Source organism: Terrapene carolina, unplaced genomic scaffold (genome assembly GCF_002925995.2).
Source record: "Terrapene carolina triunguis isolate 2854851 unplaced genomic scaffold, T_m_triunguis-2.0 Scaffold66, whole genome shotgun sequence".
NCBI classification, from domain to species: Eukaryota; Metazoa; Chordata; order Testudines; family Emydidae; genus Terrapene; species Terrapene triunguis.
In genome coordinates this window covers 76937785-76965111 of record NW_020664417.1, presented here as the reverse complement: position 1 = coordinate 76965111, position 27327 = coordinate 76937785, and positions in this window count along the sequence as shown.

Here is a 27327-nt window from a genome sequence, read left to right as displayed (position 1 = left end):
AACGTAATTCCCTGGCTCATTTCTTTACAAGTCTACTTTCTCTGTAATACCTGTTTCTGGTTCTGATCTATTTGTAGGCTTGTTAACGCTGTCTTTAATCCACTGGATTAGCAATAACTCTTTCAGGAGGAGGGAGGTGGGTAGGGGTGGAAAGGGGGAGTGGGTGCAAAAAGTTATTTATTATTTGTATTGTAGTAGTGCCTAGAGGCCCAGCGGAGATCAGAGCCCCTTTGTGCTAGACGCTGTACAAACACAGCAAAAGATAATCCCCGCCCTGAAGATTTTACATTCTAAATAGATAAGAGAAAGAATGGAAGGGGAAATAGAAGTGAAGTGACTTGCCCAAAGGTCACACCGCAGATCAGCTGCAGAGCCTGGTTTAGAATCCAGGCCCCCTAACTCCAAGACTAGTGCCTGATCCTATGGGCTATAATGCCTGCTAATGGATGTTTGTTAATATTTCCCAAAGGGATGTTGTAGTTGGGATTTTTTCTGCCCTTTTATCTTTCCAAGCAATCCACAACTGACAACAGCCTTGTTTTTGGTTGTCTCCCACTTTCAGTTATATATATATATATATATATATTCTCCTGGAAGGCAAATGAATATACTATGCTCACCACTGAAAGAGTCACCATTTACTAACAGTTATCACATGACAAGATTTTCAAAAGGAAGTTAGGAGCACAAACCCCCTTTGGTTTCAATTGTGTGTATACTACCGAAGTTCCATGGAGCTTTTCTCCCTATAAATAATTCTTCAGTCAAACAGCTCTCCCTTCTTTAATTTTGTTTGACTAATAAAATCAGACCAATTCGCAGAGATACAAGGCTTTCAGGTCAGCCTTAATCCCTATATAATCCTATTTGGTTAATTTACATGATGAAAGGGTAGAAGATATAGATGGGATGTAGGCCTCACTCCATCTTGTGCCTTTTGACACCCCCCCCCCACTTTTCCCGCTACCCTCATCTTTAGGGTTGCCAACTATCTAATCACACAAACCCTGTCCCTGCCCGACTCCTTCTGCAAGGCCCCACCCATCTCCTTTCCCTCCGTCACTCACTCTCCCCCACTCTCACTCACTTTCATTGGGCTGGGGCAAAAGGTTGGGGTGCAGGAGGGGGTGCAGGCTCCAGGAGGGGGCTCAGGGATGGGGCAAAGGATTGGGATGCAGGAGACGGTGAGGGGTGCTGGCTCTGGGAGGGAGTTTGGGAGCAGGAGGGGTCTCTGGGCGGAGGCAGAGGGTTGGAGAGTAGGAGGGGGTGTGGGCTCTGGGAGGGAGTTGGAGTGCAGGAGGGGGCTCAGGGCTGCGGTGCGGGGGTGGGGTATAGGAGGGAGTGATAGGTGTGGGCTGCCAGCTGGGCGGCGCTTACCTTGGGTGGCTCCCAGTCGGCGGCGCATCGGGGCTAAGGCAGGCTCCCTGCCTGCCCTGGCCCCACTCCGCTCTCGTAAGTTGCCAACACGTCCCTGTGCCCCTTGTGGGGGCCAGTTATCTCTGCACACTACCTGCGCCCCGAGCACTGACTCCGCAGCTCCCATTGAGCAGAAACTGCAGCCAAAGGGAGCTGCAGAGGCAAAGCCTGCCTTAGCCCAGCTGCGCCACTGACCCGGAGCCGCCTGAGGTAAGTGGGGCCACCACCAGCACCAGTGCAGAAGTAAAGATGGTGCAAAAGTAAGGATGCCATGGTATGGTATTGCCAACCTTACTTCTGCGCTGCTGCTTGCAGAGCTGGGCCCTAAGTCAGCAGCTGCCACTCTCCGGCTGCCCAGCTCTGAAGGCAGCAGCTTCAGAAGTAAAGGGTGGCATGCTATAGTATTGTCACCCTTACTTCTGCGCTGCTGCTGTTGGCCAGGGCCCTGCCTTCAGAGCTGGGCACCTGGCCAACAGCTGCCACTCTCTGGCCACCCAGCTCTGAAGGCAGCACAAAAGGAAGGGTGGCATTATCACAACCCCCCTAAAAAAACCTTGTGACACCCCCTACAACTCCCTTTTGGGTCAATTTGAGAAACGCTGGTCTCCCCCGTGAAATCTGTATAGTATAGGGTAAAAGCACACAAAAGACCAGATTTCACGGGGTGATGGAGGGGAGACCAGATTTCACAGTCCATGACGCATTTTTCGTGGACGTGAATTTGGTAGGGTCCTAGTTATTAGTGACTCACATTGACTTTGTTGGATGAAGACAGAGTACATTTTGAGCGGGGGATATAATTCCCAAGATGATAATAATTCTCAAGACACTTACCCATGCTAGTTCTGATCAATCTAGCAAACCAACAATAGATGTGTAACTGGTGGCGTGAGCAAAGGTGGGGGCAAACCACCCTTGGTACATGCCTAGGGTCTTGGACGGGATTGTACTCGGGGTGGTTAGCCCTTCCTGTGGCTTCTGCCATATCTATACATCTATTTTTAGCTTGTCCTTAATTTGGCATCCAGTTGATGTTATAGAGTAGGAACGCCATAATCAAACAAGCCATATTTATCACACTTTGATTTATGGTTGTTCTGTAATTTTTATAATGATGTTTCCATGCTTTATATTTTAGCTCATCTTTTACACCAACTAACAAACAGGGAAAGGAAAAGGAGGCGGGGGGATTCTTGCCGTCTCTAGGCCACAACACACAGGCAACCAAGAAGTGATAGTAACCATGTTTCCAGTGAAAAGAGCATTTTGAAATAGCTAGAGGTTTCCTTTGGTTTGTCACCAGCTACCGCGTGTGAAGATGTAACACACCTCTGAGTGCATTTATCTGTATACTGTTGGGATCAGATAAAGTGTTTCCTGTCAGAGTTTGGTATCAACAGCACTCTGAGGGGTCTCAGTGACCCTTATAACCTGTGTTAAAGTGGACAAGCAGCCAGATGGCTACATATTTCTACATTCTTTTGCTTTGTTTTTTCAGTGTTAGATATACACTGTATATATCTTTTCTCTTGCAAATCTAAAGAGTGGAATAGAGTCGCAGAAAAATGCCTCATAATAGAATTTACTGTAGGTGACAAACAGTTGTACCACATAAAGAAGAGAGGCCTTTCAAAAAGTAAATTAGTTATAATTAGGTTGTATAGGGAACAAAACAGAAGGGCTAAATTTCTCCTTGGTTGTGACCAGGACTTAAATTCGTAGAGAGTATCTCTCAGACCCTGCACACCCGTCATACCGCCTCCCTCCCAATGCTATAAAAACTCCAGGGGGGTTGAACATATTTACCAGAGCTCCATTCCGGACAGCTCCGGCTGACTTTAAGCCCCGGTTGTGACTGTTACAAACATACAGCACAGGAAGGATCAAAGACATTACATTTACAGCCATATAAAGAGACTACTCAATTTGCTGAAATGCCCGTTATGTGTAGATAGTGCCTTACTACAGACAATAATTATTAAAATTCCATTGTCTTTTAAATGAACAGTATTCCACATCAATGCTTTCTAGCAGTTCCCTTGCTATACTGAATGGAACAGGGCTTTTAATGTGAAGACAAACTATAAACTGCATTTAGTGATATAAAAAGGATGTAGAAAGAGGAATAAAAGGAAATAAGTGGTAGAAAACAAAACATAAGGATTTCCAGCACTACTGGCAATGACTGAAACATAAATCTGAGAATTAACAGACCATAGAAACTGTCTATAGGCCAAATCCTCATTTTACTGACTTCAGTGTTACCAAGATTAGCCCCTATAAAAACATGGTAAATTTTCCAAAATTTACATTGAACCAGCCAGAAGTGTCAGTGCTCTTCAAGATGATGACCAATTCACTTCCTAACTTCAGGTTCATCACTGTGTTTCTCAGAAGTATGGGAAAGCATGCACAGCTTTAAGTGGAGCAAGTTCATTGACTGCATTAAAGAAGACAGATTTATGGGGTTTTATATTTGAGTAAGAGGAATAGATGCAAATTACAGTTTAGAGGTCTCAGTCTAGCCAATGGTCTATGAAGCAAGTGTATAGCAGCGTTTCACATAAGGTGGCTTTTAATTATGATAGCTAATAGAAAATATATAAAATGTCAACTAACATCAGTAAAGCATAGAATCATGTGGTTATCTGCTCCACTAGTGCATCGACAGTGCACTAGTGCGCTCTACAATATATAATGTAAATGTGGGCTTGGACTAAAACCCTGCATCTGAACATCTGGTGAAGTTTGGATCCAGTTTGGTGACCTTTGCAAATGGTCCCAACCACTAGACTCTTTTGGACTAAAACCTCAATGTGAACACCCCTAACAGATTCAGAACCAAACTTTGAGGCTTGAATCCCTCTCTTTGGAATTAATTTTGAAAGATTTTGTCCTGTCTAATTTTTAGTCTCTTATACAGTGTAGCTTCCATTTCTTCCCCAGGAAGACTCTTCTACAGTTTAATACAGAAGTGTCTAACAACATTAGCCCAATAGCAAAATACATTATTTTAAATACCATGGGGCTAACATCAGGCGAGGAGGAGCAGTCTAAACATGCTTAATTTCTAGTTACACACATACAAAAGCCTGAAAAATATTTTCAAATACTGTCTGATCAAAAACCCAGCCTATTATATTCTAAGGTCTCATCTCACCCATAGCACTTTCATTCAACCACTCCACCCACCTGTACCACACACACATCCTATTCAGCCAAGGAGTGTCCACCAGTTACCCACTTCCTTCACCAAGTCACCCACACTTGCACGTGCACGTGCACACACACACACCACTGCTCGTTCCATTCATCCAGTTCCTCCATACACAACTCAGACCTCCTTCACTGGGTCACATCCAATACACAACACCACTTTCTCCTCCCTTTTGCTCAGTCACCAACATGTGCTTCAGACAGGTGTCAATCCATATAACAGTTTTCACATGCAAAACAACTTCTCAAATCGGAGTGTAAGCTGGGTCTGAATGAGCTCTCTCCTGACCTCTGATGATGAACTGGGGGGAAAAGACCTCAGGAGCAGACTATATTTGCATAGACACACCTACTCTGCCTAGGGGATCAGACAGACCTGTGTTGCCAAAGTGATGAATTTTGGCTGTTTCGGGTTAAAATTCACTTTCATATTGAGTGCACAGGTAACAAAACGTTATCCTTATTGTATCAGGCAGGCGCAGCAGGATTGTACTTGCATGCCCTGACTGAGGGGGCCAACCTAACTTCAACCTCATTTGCTAAGTAGGAGGTAGTGACGTCAAGGTGTTACTACTTGGTGGTATGGGTCTGTTTAAAGGGTCCTAGAAGCCATTAGACCCTTCAGTGTTTAAATACAGACCTGACTAGACTAATTATAGAGTCCTGGTTCTTTCTCAGTGCACAAGAGCCTGTGGGTCCTCTAGTGTAGCCTCTGCACAGCCAGTCGTCCTGCCCCTGTGCAGTGAATGTTCGACTGTGTTATGTCCATCTGCAGCTACCACTGGGGGGACAGGATTGCACACTCAGGGACAGATTCAGTGAATAATATTTCACGTGGGTGCACTGTCCAGGATTTTGCAAATATCCTCAAACAAGTTAAAAATTGGCATTTGTGGACTTGTGGGACCATGAATGCACTTCAGCCACAGAAGTCTAACAGAAGATTTTATTAAAATTGAATTTGACCCTAAGGCACCATTATAAAGTAGGATGGTATGATTTATTAAAGTTGGTGGGCATTGCTTTCAGATGACCACTAGAGGGAAATGTTGGTCTGTTAACAATGCAATTTCTGAGAGGTTTTACTGCATTTTTTAATCAGACTTTAGAAGGAAATCTCTGAATTCTGTGCTGTGCCCTTCTGTCATTTGTTCTATACGGGAAAACATCAGATGTAAAAACTAAATAAATAAATAAGCATTCGTGCTCCTAAAATTGAGGGACACATTTAAGTCAGTGTGTTATGAAAGTAAAATTAGTATCATTAGCCTCTCAAATGAGTATGTCCATGTATGCTTTGTGATTAAAGATTAAAAACCTCTTGTTTGTTCCCTGAAGGGTCACAGAAGTCACTTTAGTCAAGCCACTTCTGCCTCTGCTGAGCAGAAGAATTGGACCTAATGAAAAGTTTTATTCTTTTTTAAGGTACAAATGCCATAGTAGTCCCTAATCAAGCAAGGCCCCCATTGCTTTAATGGGAGTCTTGCTCCATTAACGACTGCAGACTTTGGCCCTAAGTCATTAAGTAACTCATTGAATCACACCACAATAATAAATCATATTGTGATGTCCCTGTATGTACATTCATTTAGCATTTTGGAGTGCATGGCTTCATGATATGATGTGTCTGCATTTTAAAATAAACATGCTGCTATTTTATTCTGTTGCATGTGTATGGCAAACACCTCCTGTTTATGAGCATCCAAAGTATTTTGACGGATTGGCTAAATTCTAACTAAAGTATGGAGGGCATGATACTGATGACAAAACAGGAAATGTGGAAATAACAAATGCACTATTCAGTACTACAATATCAATAAATTAAGGTGACATTTCTTTAAAAAACAGACTATGACATATTAAATTGCTGTATCTCTATGCAACTACTCTGTAGGAAGTACTATACTTGAGAAAAATCTGTGCTTCAGCAGTTTGTGCCCCTTCAGAAGTTTCTTGAACATGTCACTTGAGAGCAAGTGCTTTGGCTGCCAATATAAAAAATTCTCTAGCCACAATATTTCATAATGGGTGGGGGAAAGCTTTTGATAGGACAATATAAAGATCCTAAACTAATGTTTCCACTGGATAATATTGTAGAATTGCTGTAGTCAGGGTATAAAACAAAAGGAAATGTAAGAAAAATGTCAAGGAGTCTGGTGGCACCTTAAAGACCAACAGATTTATTTGGGCATAAGCTTTTGTGGGTAAAAACCTCACTTCTTCAGATGCATAGAAAAATGTGGACATCATGTAGAAACATTTTTTTTAATTATACATGTATAGTTTTCCACAAATTATTTCAGTTATTCTTTTTAATATCATATGAGACATTGTTAATTACATGTAACTTACACGTCTGTCTTTGGAAAAGATGCCCAAATTTGCTAATCTTACTTGGATGACTGCTGACAAGTTCTATGCCATCCTGCCACAAGCTGTTACCGTATCCATCCTGAACCATTCCAGTGTCTGCCTGACTCTGTGGTAATGTTCTCTAGGATCATATATATGCCAGTCTACTTGCAAGACACAGAGAAAGGCTTTGGCTGCAGCTTTCACAAATTATAAAAGCCAGAATTTTGTCTTTTGCAACATCTTGGGCCAAATTCATCCCAGGCATAATTCAAATTAATTCCAATCCTTATAGTTACCAGTTTCCAACCAGTACTGAGTAAGAGTTGGTGAAGGAGTATTTTTAAGCAATAGAGGTGTTAATTATTGTCACCACAAAAAGAAATGAAGAGGTCTATTTAAAATACCACTCTCAGACCATAGTTTATGACGAGAAATGTTCATGAAATTTCCATCTCCCCTCATCCTGAAAAATATTTCTGCTATTGTTTGTGATAAATATTTCATTTTTAAGGATACAGAGAACTAGCCAAGCTTCCAGAGGAGATTGAATGAAAAGTTAAATGTTAGCTCTAGTATTCACCCCATTAATCAGAGCCACTTTCTGGGTAGTGCCTACTCTCAGACTCTGCATAAGCACCTACATTGCCTCTATCAGGCTGCCAGTTCATGTGGACAGTCAGATCACACTAGTCCATTTAAAAGATGCAATAAATCTCTTGTGTAGCCTATTTGAAAAGTGTCAGTACCTTTGTTTTCATAGGCTTATTGTTCATGTTGGAGATAGCTTCTGGAGAAAATCTTAACTGAAATAGATGGCTCCATCACAGTGTGGGGTTTGGGTCTTAGGCCCTGAAAGTTTGTATCTTAAATGCTCTTTGGCACTCCTATACCCTGGAGACATTCTTGTACTGCTGTGACGGACACTATATAAACGTTGAAACAGATAGATTAACTAGCAGTGTAAAGACTATTTCTCCATCTGTTATGTCATTTACAGGACCATGAGCGTAGCAACTTCGCTTTGGTCCATGACAAAATTATTGCTAACAAATAATATTTAGTAACTGGCAGTAGTGCCAAGCAGCCCCAATCATGGACAACAACCCCATTGTGCTAGGTGCTGTACAAAACACAGAACCAAGAGACAGTTCCTGCCCCAAAGAATTTAAAATATATAGTGTATTTATTATTCAAAGCATTCTAGAAACATTAACTAATTTGCTAATTATTATTCACCATAGCCATGTGAGGTAGGTCAGCGCTGTCACAGTTTCTGAACTGTCAGGAAGGTTTAGATTCCAGGAAGGACTTGTTTCCTTCTTGGAAGAGAAACCAGTTGATATAAGCACAGCATATAATATCCTTGTCTAATTAATTTATTATAGGCACACTCTTGAACAGTTACAATTGATCGTGGTAGCAGAACACAGCAAGAACTACAAAAAGCAACAGTGTTCAAACATAGGCAGACTGTTTCTCCCTTCAACGGCTCCAGAATAATTAGTTTACCTCACTTACAACACACCAAAATATTTATGTGAAGGCTACCATTCAAAATTACCTCTTTATAATAAGGTGATCCAGCTGTCAATCAAAACTTCTTATGGGTTGCACTCAGTTCTGTCTGTGCCTGCATAAGCAGAAGTGTTCATTCCCTTGATATATTTTAATTATTATTTCAAGCTAAGATAAATAAATGGGGAAATATAGGATGGATTATATTATACTCTGGATTGTACACCAATAAAACTGTTAAGCAAGTTCTAATTGCAGAACCTTTATTTTTAGTGATTCATGAGCCAAAGTGAGCCCACAATGACTTTCAGGTTTCTGCGTGAGTTTGCAAGTGGTTAAAATAAAAGTATCTTTTAACTTGTACAAAAAGTAGATTTCATCTGGAGATTCCAAGAGAAAATAAATGTGGATACCACAATACCAATTTCGCAAAGCTAATTCTTAGAGTAGAGCTATAATTTAAGCAAGAAATGAGGGATTTAGAGGGGGGATGGCTTCAAAAGTTCCTAAGTAATTTAAGAGTAAAAGTCTCACTGACTTTTAATGAGACCCCCATGTTGCTAAGTCACTTAGGCACTTTTGAAATCTCACCCTTAGGCCTTCAATTCTGCATTACAAAAACTTAGAATTCTTTTCCAAATACTTCATTGCATTTCTAAAAAGAATTTTGCATTTATGCAGAAGCAGTTGTGCTCTCCTAGATCTCCAGTAGCACAGCTGAGCTCCTTGACGATCCAGCCCTAATGCAGATTCACGATAGTTCAGAGAGTCGAGACATCTACCACTAATTTATTGTTTCTCCTGCAAATTGATATTAACTGTTAACCTAAAAGAAAGAACTGAAAATTATCGTGTTAATAATGTATATATTTAATGAAATCTGCAATGTTTCCATTGTATCAGCATATTCTTCTCAGGGATTTATAGCCATTGGGAATATAAGCACAGCTCTAACATTGTCCATCTGTCCCTGTAAAGCATCACAGGCAGAATGCCAAATAATGCTTTTGGAGCAAAGTTATTCTTCCCAAAATGTTTCTGGGGACCTATTGTAACCACAAACACCCAAAACCAGAACTGGTCTTGAACCTCCAGGGCATGACATATCTGCTGACATACTTCAGACAGTATCTGAGCACCTTCATCACAAACCATGCCAGCAATTTGTTAAACTGTCTTACTGTGGACAGACACAAACTGTGCTAATAGGGAATTTGCCCTTAGGTTGAGTGGCCTCTCCAATTTGTGATTCCAGTAGAGAACACGACTATGGTTTCTGTTAATTATGAGGATTGCCAGAATGCTTGTAGGGATTAGAAACAGGAAATCCAATGATCCACATAAATGATTTTAAAATGTTGATATGTTGAGCATTCAGAGAACTTAAGGCCTTACATAATGTGTAATTTGACACCTAACATTGGTCCTTTTGGTGTAAACCATGTCATTACATTACTATGTACTACTTTTGACTGACCCAATCTTGAGAGAAGTAAACTTGCATGACACTGTAAAGTAGAATTGCCACATGTCCCATTTTTTAAAGGGTGCATCCCATTTTGGCTAGCACTGCCTAGCCAAGATATTAAAAGACGCCCCAAAATAACTTTCAGAATTCATGCAATGTCACCATCAATATGTTGTGTTGGCTTGTTGCAATGTCATAACATTTCTTTATGCCATCATGATATTTTGCATTGTTCTGATGTTGCAACACAACAGGAGAACACTGCATTGCAAAGTGATGATAATACATCATGTTTTAATGACTCTGTATTGCAAAGTGACAACACTCCAATTTGATCTCACAATATGCAAACTTTCCCGGGAGAACAGTTAATGATCACAACCCTAAAAAGTATAGACTGAGCCACTGTTGGCAGATATGTTGGACAACAATAATATATGTATCTTTTGTGCCGCCAAGTCACCATTGTACCTTGTAAATAGTCATATTACTGGATATAATAAAATCTGCTATATGCTTCATCTGAATTATATTAACACAAAGTCTCAATTCTGTTCTCAGAGGATGATTTCATAGAATCAAGAGGTCTTCTAGTCTAGTCCACTGCACTCAAGGCAGGACTAAGTATTATCTAGACCATTCCTGACAGGCGTTTGTCTAACCTGCTCTTAAAAATCTCTAATGATGGAGATTCCACAGCCTCCGTAGGCAATTTATTCCAGTGCTTAACTACCCTGACAGATAAGAAGTTTTTCCTAATGTCCAACCTAAACCTCCCTTGCTGCAATTTAAGCCCATTGCTTCTTGTCCTATCCTCAGAGGTTAACGAGAACAATTTTTCTCCCTCCTCCTTGTAACAATCTTTTATTTGAATACATATGCAAGGGTAATTCACATAGCTCTTTCTGAGGTTAGAATTGGGTGTATAGTGTTACTCCTGTGTTTTCAATTCCTTTTCATGTCATTATTATAATGATAGATTTTAAGGCCAGAAGGGACTATTATGATCTGTCTGACCATACTTATATTGTGGTAGCAGCTAGGAGCCCAATCTGGCACCAGAATTGCATTGTGCTAAGCACCATATCAACACATACCAAAAAGATCCTTCCTGGCCTAAAGAGCACACAATCTAAATATAAAATGAGAGACAGCAGATTGATACAAAGTAGACAGGGGGAGCACAAGATAACAATGAGAAGATACTGGACAACAAAGGATCTGTGGCTATTGCACTAGTTTTGCACTTTGTTTTTTAATTACAATTTTGTATAGATTAGAGAGGTGTTTCTGTGTGGCTCCTAGATTTTGGATTATAAATCCAGATTAACCAAAAAAAAAGCAACTCAATAAAAACTTTAAGCAATTTACTGAGCTGTGCTGTTTAATTGCAAATCTTTTACTTTGTAAAATTCCAAAAATCTTTCATCCAAGGTGTACCTCTGAGCTGCTTCCTTCTAAAGCAAACTTTGAACACTTATCACTTGGATGGCATTTAGACATCAGAATAAAATTACCTGACCACAGTAAGTGAAGATTTTAGGAGCTGATATAAAAAAGAATGAGATAGAGAACAGTGAAAAATTGCCCATTTGCAGAGCTAAGGAGAAGAGTGATCCAAATTTTAAAGAAACTGGAAGAAGGTCCTAAATATCGGGGATGAAATCTTGATCCCACTGAGGTCATTGGGAATTTTGCCATTAACCTCACTGGGGCAGGATTTCACCCCTGAACTCCAGCCATGCTGCTACCTGGTCACAGGATAATTTATTTGTCTAATAGTTCTTTGTCTTCTATTCTCTTGTATGTCATTTTGCCATGCCTGGCATGAGACATACTGTATCATGGCTGATGATGCCATTAAGGCAGTTGCTAAGCAGAGTGCTAGAGCTGGCAAGTTCACAAAGACTGGCTCTAAGGCCCAGGAAACTAAATGGACATTCTGTATGTTGGCTACCACCTCAGTCTGAATCTGCAGTGGAATGCATCATAAAAACCTCAGAAGGAAAGGAATATTTTGGACTATTTGTCTTGGAGCATTTTAAAATGAGACCCCTATTGTAATTGACGTTATCATGACGTTACCTAAAGAGAGAGGTCATATAAACAAAACAATAGCTAAACAAGTTAAAATCATTAAAGGGACACTGCCCAGTAAGTATACCTCTCTCCAGACTACTTCAAATTGCTACAGAGCAATAACCTTTATCTCAGACATTCAAAAACAAAGCTCTAGAAGGGCATTGTAAAGTTGCAGGAGCAGGATCCTAAATTTTAAATTTAATTATAGTGGCGAGTCTGAAGCAGCGCGATCTCTACCAGCACAAAGAACTATGAACCATGGGTCACATCCACCATGCTTGTAGTCTATAGCTATATATTGCCCCAGTTCATCAAGTTACCTAAGCAGATGTCTGTCTTTAGGCATGTGGGTAGTTCTATTGTAGTCAATCGGACTACTCACATGCTTAAAGTTAGGCATGTGTTTAACACCTTCCTGAATCTTGGCCAATCATAGAGCGATAGATTATCATAGTCAACTGCATATAATACTTTGGTATAAGTGTTTTCGGGGTTCTTGCTGACTTATGAGCTCGAACCCAATTGCAATTGAAATAAACGGATCGCCCCTCCCAGGGCTCCTTGCTTGACTAGCTGTGTCCGTCTCTCCTTATTCCTCACCTGGAACGGACAGAAATTTCTACAACAAGGACCTCAATAAGGGCAAAGGGCATGAAGTAGTAATTGAGTGTGTTACAGTTGCAGTGCAGCATTAACATCAACAAAGGGGCACAAAGTGGTTCCACAGGAACTTAATCAGAAGGACGCACAAGCCCAGGAATGACTGCCAAATGAATTGCGTGGGTAATGATGCTTCAGATACTCTGATAAAGTCACAGAGGCCTTCAGCCTTCATTAATACGGCCATTGTCCTATGAGAGTTATTTTTTTATTTGTACCTTTGCTTTCTCATAAACAGGCTGCAGTTACCCATTTTGTTCAGGCAACTTCATATTTTGCCTGTGGAATTTCTGTACCCGATCACACCCAAACACACACAATGTACATGAAGAAATTAGGCAATATTTCTGAAAAATGTGATTAGTGATACAGCATATAAACCAAAAAAACTGCACAATAACAGAATTGTTCAGTAAATGCCTGTTGAGGCTAATGCTGTTGTAAACCTATTTCGTTTTCAGGAACTTTCCCATATACAGGTCTTTGTAACTTTAAATCTAGAAGGTCTGATATACCATACTGTACACATGTTTATTTATGTAGCCAAAGTGTGTAGAGGTGGGATAAAGTGTTATCAGTTTCACCGAATGTTTCAAATTGTAACCCTCTTAAAAAGCACATTCCTACCTGCACCTTAGCCCCTCAGTGAGTAGTTTCCTGGAGGTCCTCTCTATTGTTGTAGTGTTAGTGTCATCACTCCATTAGTATCCTGGCTGGGTCTGGGTATCTAATTCAGAAAGTGCACCTGAACAAGCATAAAAAGAATGATAATTCCTACCTGTGCTTTGGGGTGAAGTGTTTTTGTAAAACAAACAAACTATTCATACCATCATGAAAAATAACTTCTGCTGTACCTGTCAAAGGAACAGCAGGTCTTTTCTGGTGAATGAACAGGCAGCGGCTGTGCTTTTTCAGCCACTGAAAAAGAAAACAATCTGTAAATACAAGTATACAAGACATTTCGTTAGCTGACGACCAGATTCTGCCTCCCTTAGTAGGCAGTGGCCCTATTACTTTCAGTGGGACTACTCACTGATGGCTCAATTATGAGCCTAGCTGTGCACCCACACTGAGCAGTAAAGAAAGATAAGGAACCCCTTCCTGGCCACATTGCCAGACCCTGAGCAAAGGGAGTTGAGGTGTGAGCAGCCTTGTCTCCATCCCTCCAACACGCTGACCAGCACAGCTGAACTGGCATGGAGGGAGAAGTAAGGCTATGTCTACACTACGGGGGGGATCGATTTCAGATACGCAAATTCAGCTACGCGAATAGCGTAGCTGAATTTGACGTATCTGATCCGACTTACCCCGCTGTGAGCACGGCGGCAAATCGACCGCCGCGGCTCCCCCGTCAACGGCGCTTACTCCTACCTGGGCTGGTGGAGTACGCGCGTCGATTCGGGGATCGATTATCGCGTCCCGACGAGACGCGATAAATTGATCCCCGAGAGATCGATTTTCTACCGCCAATCCGGGCGGGTAGTGAAGACCAGCCCTAGGTTATGCTAGCAAAGGGCTGGTGCAGTTTACCTCCCACTGGGGAAGCAGGCTCAGAAGGTGTCTCTCAGAGTTGTGCTCTGGTTCTCGTCCTGCTCCTAGGGCAATACAGCTACACACTGCCCCTTACTCATGCTGGATTGGAAGGTGCCAATACTCAGAATGTCTAAGAGTAGAAAAACCTGGCCCTCTATCAATAATACACTTATGGCCTGTGTTATACAGGAAGTCAGACTAGATGGTCACAAAGGTCCCTTCTGGCCTTGGAATCTAGGAATATTGCAGAGTTAAAGTTAACAGCGTACTAAACTGTAAGAGTTTCCCCTTTAGCTATCACGCTATTGTGTCTCTATTAAGTTATTTCTTTTTATTGTGACACGTTTCTTAAGAAAAAATAAAATCTCTCATCTGCCAGATATTTTGGTAGGGTCTGGAGCATCATTTCTTTAGTCATGCTAATAGCTCATTTAACACTGGGTTTTATATGAGGGCTTATATAGCACGCTGATTTCCACGCAGTAGAAAACCAAAACAACATGCCTGAATTATAATAGAAGACTGAAGATATCACAGCAGCTTTTCAAATGGTGCAAATATTTGCCTCAATTATTCTATTTACAATTCCAAAAATAATTCTTCTGTTGGACTCTTGAGTACAAGACACCACTCCAAACCATTTTTAAGGGAGTTTTGACATAAATGAAACTTTATGCTGGCATGGCAAGTGAAGTACTTGATTAATAAAGAGTTTCACTGTTTTCAAACACATATTCCATGCAGGCTCATTTGAAGAAAACCACAAGTGGAGAATGCTTTACTGCTTCCAGTCACAAGGGGGTTGTGTATTTCAATCCTGCTTACACAGTTAGCTTACTTTGGAGCTCTGGTAGGAAAGAAACATGACCAGCAGAAATAATGCTACATTCAGTGACCCTGCCCTTAGAATCAATTGGCCTGATGGGAGAACTTTTTCTCTCTCTTTTGCTACTGTTTTCTTAGTTTTTAACCTTTTAATACTTAATAATTCTTGAAACACCATCTTTAGAGAGAAGTCTAATGCCTGAGGACTTCACGTACTGATTGATATGGAATTCAGATGCTGTGAATGGGAAACTGAAGGCTTATATTGACAGATGGCATTCAAAGTAAGTATACATGTTAATAGTCATCATTTACACATATTTGAAAATTTGCTAATATTTTGTGGGGTATTTCTGGATGTTCAGTACACCTCTCAAATCATCTTAGGCTACAAGGGAACGGAATATGCACAAGGGTGGTAGTTGGTGGAAGTGGACAACTAGGAGTAATGAGGTCAAAGAAGAACTTAAGAGGAATATCCTGAATATCAAGAAAAAATCAATGGTGAGAACTATTAGGGTTGTGGAATAGCCACCCACAGGGCTTGTTTCTTTGGTCACAGCCCTATCTCTTGGGTGCTTTAAAATTGGATTGAACAAAGCACTAGAAATTTTTCTCTGGTTAGAGTAAAAAGCAAAATCAAGATCACTACTTTATTCTTCCTTCATCCCAAAAGCCCTTTCTGGCAGGCCAGGAAGGAACAAAGCTGCTCCTTGCCTAGTAATGAGTGATGCCTACTGGTTGGCTGGCACCTAAAAGGGCTGGATTGGCCAATAGTCATGAACCCTTTGCAAGGCTGGCACCATCTATATTACACATTTAAAATGGCATTTTGGGGTCTAATTTTTTTTAAACAAACAGCTTCTAACTTTTCATACACAGTGAAGCATGCAGAACTATTTGTAGAAAAAGGTACACACAAATACAGTTTGTTATTGCGAGTTAAGTATTTAGCTGTTGCTCCAGTCTGAATGTACAAATCCTGTTTGCACATATAGAGAGAGGGGAGGGATAGCTCAGTGGTTTGAGCATTGGCCTGCTAAACCCAGGGTTGGGAGCTCAATCCTTGAGGAGACTATTTAGGGAACTGGGGTAAAAATCTGTCTGAGGATTAGCCCTGCTTTGAGCAGGGGGTTGGACTAGATGACCTCCTGAGGTCCCTTCCAACCCTGATATTCTATGCTATTGCAAAATTCCAGACACATTTAGAGTCTGTTTCTGAAAAATTGGCCCTATTTGACCTTACTCTAATCATGTGTATATATAGCACAGATGGGCAGTGGTACAATCATGGGTAATCCCTTCATGGACTGTGTGTCATTCCATCATTCATTCATTCATTGTGTGGTCAACCTCTAACCCAGATTTCAAAAGTATGGAGACTGCCTGTTGTATTATCACTGAATTAAATAAAGTCAGTAGGATTCAACCAGATTATTTATTACTGAAACAAAATCCACACAAATGCAATGGCTTCCTTTTCTCTTTTTCCTTCCTCCTCCTTTCCCTGACTAACTCCATCTAATGTCCTGTAGTATGTTCTGCATTTACTCCCTCCTCCATAGACATCTCCTTTCTTCAGAAATGAATCATTAACATGAAACACACCACTAAAGGCCAGATGATGTAATGCACATCTTGGTGGCCTTCAGGATCAATCTGGAACTACACTGCTCCAGACTGAGCTAGTTCTGTAAAGGAAAATGTGACTAAGGGACTTTTTCCTCTGAGTGGGGACAGGGTAGTTTCACTGTTGCGAGTTCTGTTGGTCCCCGAATGAACATGGCTGGCTGGCAGTAGATTGACCTTTTGGTATTTTAACTTTGAAAGAAGTTGACCTATTTTAGTCTTACCTGATCGGTTCATTCTCTTGGCAGTGACTACAGGTTTATAGCTAAGTTATATGCTGTAAAAGTTTTCTTTTCTTTCAAGCTCCCCTTCTAACATATTCTACATTAGAATGATTTACGGGGATATATTATATAGCAGCATCATTAAAGGGCACCAAAAGCTTCCAAAGAATAGATCCAGCAAATTAGAGAGTAAAGGAATATTGATGGGCTTCAAGTACAATGCTTCTCTAATGATACCTTTTTTATTTAGTAACAAATATGTTTTTCCCATTTCAGATTCCTGTTAGTACTATAGTGTCCACACAGCAAAGAAAGAGTAAGATGGATTCCATTCCTCATTATTCATCATGAACAGGATTTATTTCTAAACTTTAATGAATTTTATCTGCTAAATTGCATTTAATGGGGCTTCACAGGTGTCACTAAGGACCCAGTTTGGCCTGCAAAACTGTTATTCCTCCTGATGATGTGCAAGAAGGAAAGAATCCACCCAGTTTAACTCTTTGATCTCAAGCTGAGTTTAAAAGGATAGTCATTAGGTAAATTGATACAAAGATCTTTAAACAATAAACATGAAACCCTATCATGCTGTTTATACAGAATCACTTTTCAGACTACAGTCACACTTTAAATGTGGATTTTGGAAGATCTGAAGAGTTTTGAAATAATATGTATGAAGTAATATGTATTCATATTTTAGGGACAGTTCTTTCTTGGAGGATTTCCCATGAAAATAGGTTTCCATTCCAATATTTGACATCATGGAGATTCCCCTCTTCTAAATAGTGATGTTGCCAAGAGAAAACAAGATGACAGCAATTTTTTTAATGCCAAAATATAACAGCCATATTCTTACTCTGAAGACTGGGAAGGTAGGGGTTCGAACTAGACGTTGACTTTCCTGTTCAACAGAGGAGAAGCAGTTTGCATAACTCTGTAGGCCTTTAATATGGTAAGGATTCATATCTACCCAAGTCCATCTAGTTGTGAACATATACACAAGGCTCATGTTCGATGGATTTATGACCACTGAACAGATTTTGCATTATTTCACTGGAGCCAGTAATAAGACTTGGGGTCAGCTTTGATACAATAAGACAGTTCTGTTCTCAAGGAAACAAAATTTCCCTCTGTAAAACCAGGCTAGAATTACAGTGTGCTCTAAAACATAAGATAACTAGACAGTACCCACTAATTTGGGGGAGATGTGGAAGTGTGTAGGCCTCTGCTAGACATAGACAAGGCCTTGTGTCTGATTCAACAACACAACTCTAGACTCTGGGAAACAGATCACCTCTTGTAAAAACTGAAATGTAGCAAGAGCCAAAATGGAAATTAATGAGGCATTTCCCAGCAACTGGGAGAATTACAAGATGTAAAAATGTACTAGGGCACTGCCTGCCACAGAGTTAGTGATACCAAGATTAGGAGAAATTTCCCCTAGGGTCAAAGGGCTCAGTTCAGTCCAGCATCAATCTGAAAAATCAACTGAAACTAATTTCTGTGGAGCTAGGATCGAGCCTCCTGTTCAGACGGAATAGGGTCAACCTATACAGAGTTATGATGGAGCAATCCACCATTGAAGAGGAGAGTGCTCAAGTGAAGAAACTTAACTTCACTGAAACCATATACTATAAACTATAAAACCACAACAGAAAAGATAAAGGATAACCAATTACACTGGAGAAACTACAGAGTAGGTTTCTTTCCCTTTATTATAAAAAGCCCTACTTCTTCTTACCTCAGAGGAGTATTTTATACCATTCTGGGTTTCCTCTGAACCCTGTAGAAGCCAAATGTGCATGCTAGTGAATATCATTCTAGGACAAGTGAGGCTGTGTTGCTTTTCATATCATGACACAGTACCACCACCTGGTGCTGGGAATGCAGTATTGCAGTTTCTCCCTTGAAATGAACAGAGAAACTGCAATATTAATTTGTTGTTTTGGTTTAATTTTTGTTTGGTATCTGATTTCCTGGAGGGTTGGTTTTGGTGACCCCCTCCTTCTGAGGCAAGAGGAAGTTTTAAGACGGCAAAATGTTTTTAATGTTTAAGACAAAACAAACTATTGGAGAATTTGTGGCAGTGGGAGGAGAGTATTGAAGGTGAAGAGAGCTAAATGGCTACATATGAAAGGGAGGTGGAGCCAAGGGGTCTATAGAGTTGGATCCATTACTTATGAGTATCAATACAATTTTGTCATGGTAAAATTAGGCAAAATTCATGAAACCGTCATGCTAAAACTGTACAAGATTTTGTAAATGTACTAGATTTTGATTCAGCTTAGGGTCTGGAAATGGCAACAAAATGTGTAACAATTTAACAATCAAGTATTGCAGTGTAACACGGAGGCATTGACACTTACCCAACGGCCAGGTGGCCCACTGAGGTGAGTCAGGGAGTGGAGCTGGCACTTCCTCCCCGATCCCCGCCGCTCAGGGCTGAAGCCCAAGTTCGTGTCCCGCTGCCTGGTGCGGAGGCCCAAACTCCCAGACGTCTCTTAAAATCATGGAATTTGTGTCAGCTGTGACAGAATCCTAGCCTTAATTATGAGTCAATGTAGGATTCAGTTCTGAGCTCAGCTCAGGATTTACTAAAACAAGAATTCCCTTGTAGTGTAAAGCTGTCTCTGTGGAAGTGGGGGCTATATGGATAACTTATCTGACATTTATTAGACTGTTGTAAGTCAAATCATTTATTTTTATCTCTAAAAATGAAATACCATATTGATACATGAAATGGACTTCTGACTTCTTTATACCCTTCTTCCCAAAGGTAGGGGGAAAGTATGCATAAAGCACGTATAGAAGTGGGTGGACACAAACAAAACTCACAGACCCACTGCTGACTCACAGACGAAGAATGAACTCAGACAAGACTGAGTGTGAGAACTGAGGGGGGACTGATTGTGGGTCATGCAGGACGATTTCTGAAGAACTGTTTCAAAGCCACGTAATCACTGCTGCAATGATCTATTTATATCTCTGTCTTTTGCTCTGTCAGGAGCAGATCGCTGCCATAGATTGTACCACTACCACATGCAGATCCCCTTGAGTTACTGGAGACAGCCAAAGCTTCTGGCACCGGTGTCCTGCTACATGATCCAATAAGTCCAAAAGATTCCAGCAGAACTTACTTGTATCCTGCCATATGATAATAGTGCCACTGAATCCTTTCAGCCATCACCTTGCCCTCTTCTTGAAGCCAGAATGTATTAAAAAGGAGGGCAAATGTGATTGCATGAAAGCACTTGTCTTCACTACTGGGGTAAGTCGACCTAAGTTATGCTACTTCAGTGATGTGAATAATGTAGCTGGAGTCGACGTAGCTTAGGTTGACTTACCCCAATGTCTTCACTGCACTGCGTCGACAGGAGACGCTCTCTAGTGGACTTACTCCAGCTCCCCAAGAAGAGTAAGTTAACGGGGTAGACTGGAGAGTGCTCTGCCGTCGATTTAGCAGGTCTTCACTAGACCCGCTAAATTGACACCTGCTGCATTGATTGCAGCAGCATTGATCTCCCCGGTAGTGAAGACAAGATCAAAGAAAACTCAGTTCTGATTCTGTGGAAGCATATAATAACTAGTCAAGCACCAGCAGGGCAACTGTTAGTGGGATCAAGAAAAAAATTAAAGGGTCTGTCATGGGATATGTCTGCTCTTAAAAGATAGGAATTCCCTTCAGCCAATTAAGTGTCTCTGGATGTTTTTGCGTTTCCCCATTTTTCCTCTTTGATTCACCACTTTTAATTGGTCGCTGTAAAAGGTAGATGAGCTTGTATTCAGAATTTTTGAATAATTGCTGCTATCCAGATGGACAAATAACTTATCAGTGACACAGAATATTCTGCTCAGACAAGTTGAAAACCCATCATTAATGCTTAAACAGTACCATGCCACACAAAACAAAAGTCTCTCAAACCCAATGCATCTCAGGTTTCCAGTAAATATAAGATAGAAAAACAATACAAAAAGTTCAACATGCATGAGCTGTGTTACAATTATTAGAGAAATGCGTAGGAAAATTTGAACTTATTTATAAAAACATCGAGTTCAGAAGTACGTACAAGAGTTATAGCCTAAAATGCATCTTTAAGTCCTTTAATTGGTATGTTCTCTGCTTGTTTCAATGAACATATCTGAGCTATGGATTGTTCATGAACCATCCATAGTTATTTTCAGCTGATTATTTTAAGTTAGGGAATTGTTCCTTGAGTTTTGTGATCTAAGCCTCATGGTACTCTTGCTGTTCTCATTGGATGACTTAACCTTTATAAACTACTCCTACTTTTGTCTGAAACATATTTCAATTCAGTAAGGGTGAAAAATAACCCCTGTGCAGAGAGCTAATACAAACCTATGCACCACTTGCACGCTATCTTAAATGGTTCTTAGGCCTTCTGCTGGATCTCAGCACATACGGGAATTTCATTCTAAATCAATTTCTGTTCCTGATTAACTTCCAAACTTCAGCCACACAGATATCTGTGAATACTAAATAATACAGGGTACAAACAAGCTGACTCAAAATCTAGTTTCTAAATTCAGCAAGCTGATTGTGAACAGACTTTTTCATGATCCAGCCAGCTCAAGTTTCATTCCAACATTAAGACATTAAAAGGGGCAGGGGTCCTATAGGAATAAGTAACAAAATATAGAAAGCAGAAACGTTTGCAGCTACGAAAAACTGGGTGAAAACTTCAGTAGCATCATATGTCCTGGAAGTAATTTCCAGCAACATTAAACAGAATCTAACAGCAAAACATTTTCCATTTGTTAGCACATGAAGATTAGTCCCAGTGCGTGAGACAAGCATGGAAGCCAAATGTAATTTGAACTAATCATACACAATACTGTATCTTGCAATGGAATAATTATAATTTAATGAGTGTCTGAATGGTGCCTCATGATTTTCAAAAAGTTTTTAAAACCAAAATGAATGTTAGTGTTTTACATCCGGTTTTATAATCTTAGCAAGAGAAAAATAAAGATGTATTGATTGCGTATTTAAGAAAGCTCATACTTCCATAATATTTGGCTTGTAAGGTGCTGGACAAAGAGTGGGTGCCAGGCATAGCAACATTTGGTAACTTAACAAAAAGAAATGTCATGAGCACCCCTCAAGGGGTAGGGTACTGCTACATGCAATAATCTTAGAACATAAGAACGGCCATACTGGGTCAGACCTATGGTCCATCTAGCCCAGTATCCTGTCTTCTGACAGTGGCAACTTGAATGGGGCAATAGTAAAAGGTCATAAAATGAGCTGTGTCTCAAAATTAAATTAACTTCAACTTTATCATCAATTCATTTGGGGTGAAATTCAGCCCAGTCCAGACGATCTGCACAAATCTAGGCAACACTTAAGCCACACCTAACATGGGCATAACTAGTGCCTCTGTGAACTTCCTATACTGAATTGAATTTCAGCCCGTGTGGAGACCTTCTATTTCTTATATGAACTACTTGTGTCTCTAGAAAACCTTATCATTTAATAATAAATAGCTCTGATTTCATGTTTCCAGTCTTCTATGTGTCTCAAGCCACAGGTGGGTACCTGTGTATTATTATCATTCCTATTTTACATATGGGGAAACAGATAGCTAAGCAATGCAGTGAGTCAGTGTTGGATATGAAGCTAGCATTTACAAGGCTAGTATATTCATTTCCTAGTTCAATTTCTTGCAGTTCTTCTCTCCATGATCACCTAGGACTAAACCCTGGTCTACACTTAGAAGTTTTACCAGCATCACTACATCAGTTACTGGTTTGAGTTTTTTTGTTGACATAGCAGTTCTGGTAAAAGCCCTAGAGTAGTGTAATGTACTGATATAGTTTATTTCACTTTGCCAAACTGGAATGAACTATACTGATAAAAGCACTTTTATACTAGTATAACGGGGTTTAAACAAAGGGAATTTTGCCACTTTAACTACATGAGCACAGTGAAAGTGGCAAAACTTTTAAGTGTAGACAAGGCCTAAATCTCTCCAAAATGCCATGGTGACACAAAGCATCAAGTTCTCTTCTTTTGCTTCCTATCCATCCTGTTCCTGAACCCCTCTCAGACTCCATCATTTTTCTTCATAATCTCCATTTGTTGTGTAACTCCTGCCAGTGACTCTTTCATCACACTGTTGAACTCCTCTGGTTACGTGATCTCTCTCATTGTCTTCAACTCACACTCAAGTCTTTGTACTTCTGCTACAGAGGGACAGCCACCTTTTATTTCATGCAGAATAGCTCTCCTGTAGAAACATGAACGTTTCATATCTTCTTGAATCATCCCTTTTAGATCATTTGGTATTTTGATTGACTTTGGTCAGTGGTGGCTCTATTCTGCCCTTATAGATGTGGCAGTCAGGTGACATACTAGAACAGGGGTAGGCAACCTATGGCACGTGTGCCAAAGGCGGCACACGAGCTGATTTTCAGTGGCACTCACACTGCCCGGGTCCTGGCCACCGGTCTGGGGGGCTCTGCATTTTAATTTAATTTTAAATGAAGCGTCTTAACTATTTTAAAAACCTTATTTACTTTACATACAACAATAGTTTAGTTATAAACAAATATAGTTATAAAAAATAGTTTAATATTTAGTTTAGTTATAATGTTTAGTTATAAACAATAGTTTAATATTAAACAATAGTTTAATATTTAATAATATAGTTATAAACAATAGTTTAGTTATATTATAGACTTATAGAAAGAGACCTTCTAAAAAACGTTAAAATGTATTCCTGGCACGTAAAACCTTAAATTAGAGTGAATAAATGAAGACTCAGCATACCACTTCTGAAAGGTTGCCGACCCCTGTTCTAGAAGCTTCTTCTTATACCTAATCCATTCCCCTTTTGTCTTGCTAAGCCTGTCCACCTCCTAATACCTCACTAGTTCATGCATTACTATGATCAGATACAAACCCTTTCTAACTCTAGATAGATAGTTGTCTTACCTCCTTTGGCTGATTTCCCTTTGGTTAATACCCCAGATCACTCATTGCATCTCATCTAGCTAACTGACTTTTAAAGATATATTTCTATTCTAGGACAAGTACTGAAGCTGCAAATACTACTATAATGGACTGGCTCACTTTCTTTAAGACAAGGTGAGTAATATCTTTTATTGGACCGACTTCTCTTGGTGAGCGAGACAAGCTTTCAAGCTACACAGAGCTCTTCTTTAGGTCTGGGAAAGGTAATCAGAGTGTCACAGCTAAATACAGGATTAAATCGATAGTTAGCATAAGCATACATATTGTAAGGGACCATTCAAGGTGAAGTGGTCATAGGATGAAAAAAGAGGAGTTAGAGGGTTACAGATTCTTATAATAAGCCATACATCCAGTGTATTTATTAAGATCATAATTTTTAAACGTGACCTATTGAGAGACTCAGCAATAAAAGCAATTTCATATATGATTGACTAATTTTTTCATCCTATCAGCATATACCTCCTTTCTTCCCCCAAGACAAATTCCTCAGGCATATTTTGCTTAGCTGCTCACCCATAATTCTTCTCAATTTTTTTACCACTCCTCTGACTTTCTTGTGTTTTCCCCATGCTCTTAGTATTTGCATACAAGCTCTTAGCGCAAGGGTGGGCAAACTTTTTGGCCCAAGGGCCACATCTGGGAATAGAAATTGTATGGCGGGCCATGAATGCTCACAAAATTGGGATTGGGGTGGGGGAGAAGGGGAGGGGTCTGGTTGGGGGTGTGGGCTCTTGGGTGGGGCCAGAACTGAGGAATTCAGGGTGCAGGAGAGGACTCCAGGCTGGGGCAGGGGAGTGGGATGCGGGGTGGGAGGGCTCCAGCTGGGGGTGCGGGCTGCGGTGGGGCTGGGGATGAGGAGTTTGGGGTATAGGAGGGTGCTCTGGGCTGGGACCCAAGGGGTTCGGAGGGCAGGAGTGGGATCAGGGATGGGGTAGAGGGTTGGGGTGTGGGAAGGGGTGCAGGCTCCGGCTGGGGGTGTGGGCTCTGGGATGGGATGGAACTGGGGATGAGGGGTTTGGGATGAAGGAGGGTGTTCTGGGCTGGTATCGAGCTCACTTCAAGCAGCTCCTGGAAGCAACGGCATGTCCCTTCTCCATTAGAGTGCCTCCCCGCCCGGCTCCTATGCGCTCCAATGGTCCCACTCCATTGAAGCGCATAGGAGCCAGAGGGGGGGCCATGCCACGGCTTCTGGGAGCCGCATGGAGCAGCCCCCGACCCTGCTCCCTGGCTGGAGCACTGGAGTGCTGGAGCGGGGCAAGCCCCAGACCCCACTCCCTAGCGGGCGCTCGAGGGCCAGCTTAAAATGGCTGGTGGGCCAGATCCGGCCCGCGGGCTGTAGTTTGCCGACCCCTGTCTAGGAACTTCCTTATACTTTCTGCTACATTATCTCTTTTTCATTTTATGGTTACATATTATCACTCTTTGAATCCAGTTTAGAACATAATGTATAAACCCAATTTCTAAAAGATAAATAATTAGCATACAGTTTTGAACCAAATTGTGTGCACCTTAATTGAACAAATTCCTACAGGCTTCAATGGCAGTTTCTCAATTAAGAGCTGTATAAGAGTTGGTAAAAAAAAAAAAAATGTTTGAACAAGCTTACATTTTGGGCTTATGCACCCTGACAACCCCCCTACATAAACAATTAAATCTCTCTTTTACAAAGCTCACCGAGGCCTGCATACATATACCTTATACACTTTATAATCCAAATAAAATACTAAAAACCCTCACAAAATCTAATTTAAGGCACTAGACTGTGTGGAGTATTTAAACGTATGTGGAGACTCTCTCATTGGTTATTGTACCTGAATATCCACCCAAGTATTTCCCATAGAAAAAAAACATTATAACTTATCCCTGGCTAATTTTGCAACTTCCTTTTTGGCTGTTGAATCTGAACCTTATCGCAGCATATGCTCCCTTTTCATCCAATTCAGCCTTCTTTCTTGGTTGTAAGCACTTGTCTGGGTGGAAGAAAGGTGGTCACTTGTGTATGAAAAAGGGTGGGTTTTGCTGAATACTAAAATGCATACTTTGCTCAGCAACACGAGAGTTCACATTTCGTAGGTAATGGGCACCAGAATCCCACAAAACCGTGATAAAATTATATATAACTTTTATGGCACAGGCCTATGGAGCCATTTACAAAAATAATCTGTTTTTTATATGATTGGTAACAAAAATACATAAAAATGTTGTTTGCCCATATATTGAGAAATATCCTGTCTTGGCTCTCTGCTGCTAGTGAGTCACAATTTTACAGGTTTCACTAAAATAAAAATGAAATTAAAAAGCTCACATTTTCAAAGAAGTACAGAAACATAATATTTATAGAAGATCATAAACAAGTACTCTGTTAATAGCCATTGAACTTTGTTTAAAGAATAACAGACTAACATTTCCAAAGTACTCTTTCCTGAGATTGAACAGGATTTTACTCAAACTGTTGTGGTAACTAATGAAAAACAAATGAGACTCCCAAACAGTTTTGACGGTTAGACAATATCATTGCTTCTTGCACTTGCAATAGCTGCTTACGCTGCAACTACCCATTTAAATCACAGTGTCATTTTATACTTGAATTCTCAATCTGTAGTATAGAAAGCACCAGACATATTTAGTCCAAATTGGAAACATTCAAACATCTGATGGAATGCAGCTTGGCCCAAATAAGCCAGCAGCTTCTGCATTGCAGGGCTTACTTCAGCTTTTAAGAGGGACAGAGAAATGTAACACACCAGTGCCAATCAACCCATTTCATATAATACTATGAGAATGGAAGCTAAGAACCTCTTGGGAGGCTGACATTCATAGTAGTTGTAGTTTAGGTGCCTCATACCCAGATTCTCCTATATGGGGCAGGTTTCCCGAGCTGGAGTACATCTCCCATGATGCCCTATGGCAGGAATTCCCTTGATGCACCACAGTGGTTCATCGAGAGAGACCATTGTGTATCATGGGAGAGGTACTACAGCTGGGGAGCCCGGCCCATAGAGGAAGAATAAGACCATGAGGTGCCTGAACAATAACTTTCATGAGGCACAGTGGAGGTATTTCTGAACTAAAATTAAAATTAATGTTTTTCATTTTTTGGCCACAAATTATTGTTTCTCAACTTTTTGTTGAAAGTCAACATTTTTCATAGAAACTCTTTCCCCGTTTTTCTGACAAGCTCTAATGTTTATTCATGACATGAAAAAGAGGGTGAGCAGTGAGATTGTAACCCCAGAATTTGACATTACTTCCTGTAACCTCAGAACTTCAGTGATGACTAATGCAAGGTAATGCACATTGGAAGAGATAGTTGGAGCAACTCAGACATTGCTGGGTTCTGATTTGATACTGCAATTCCTATGTTCGTGTACTCCTCACTAAATTTATTTTGCATTCAGATATCTAGTTAA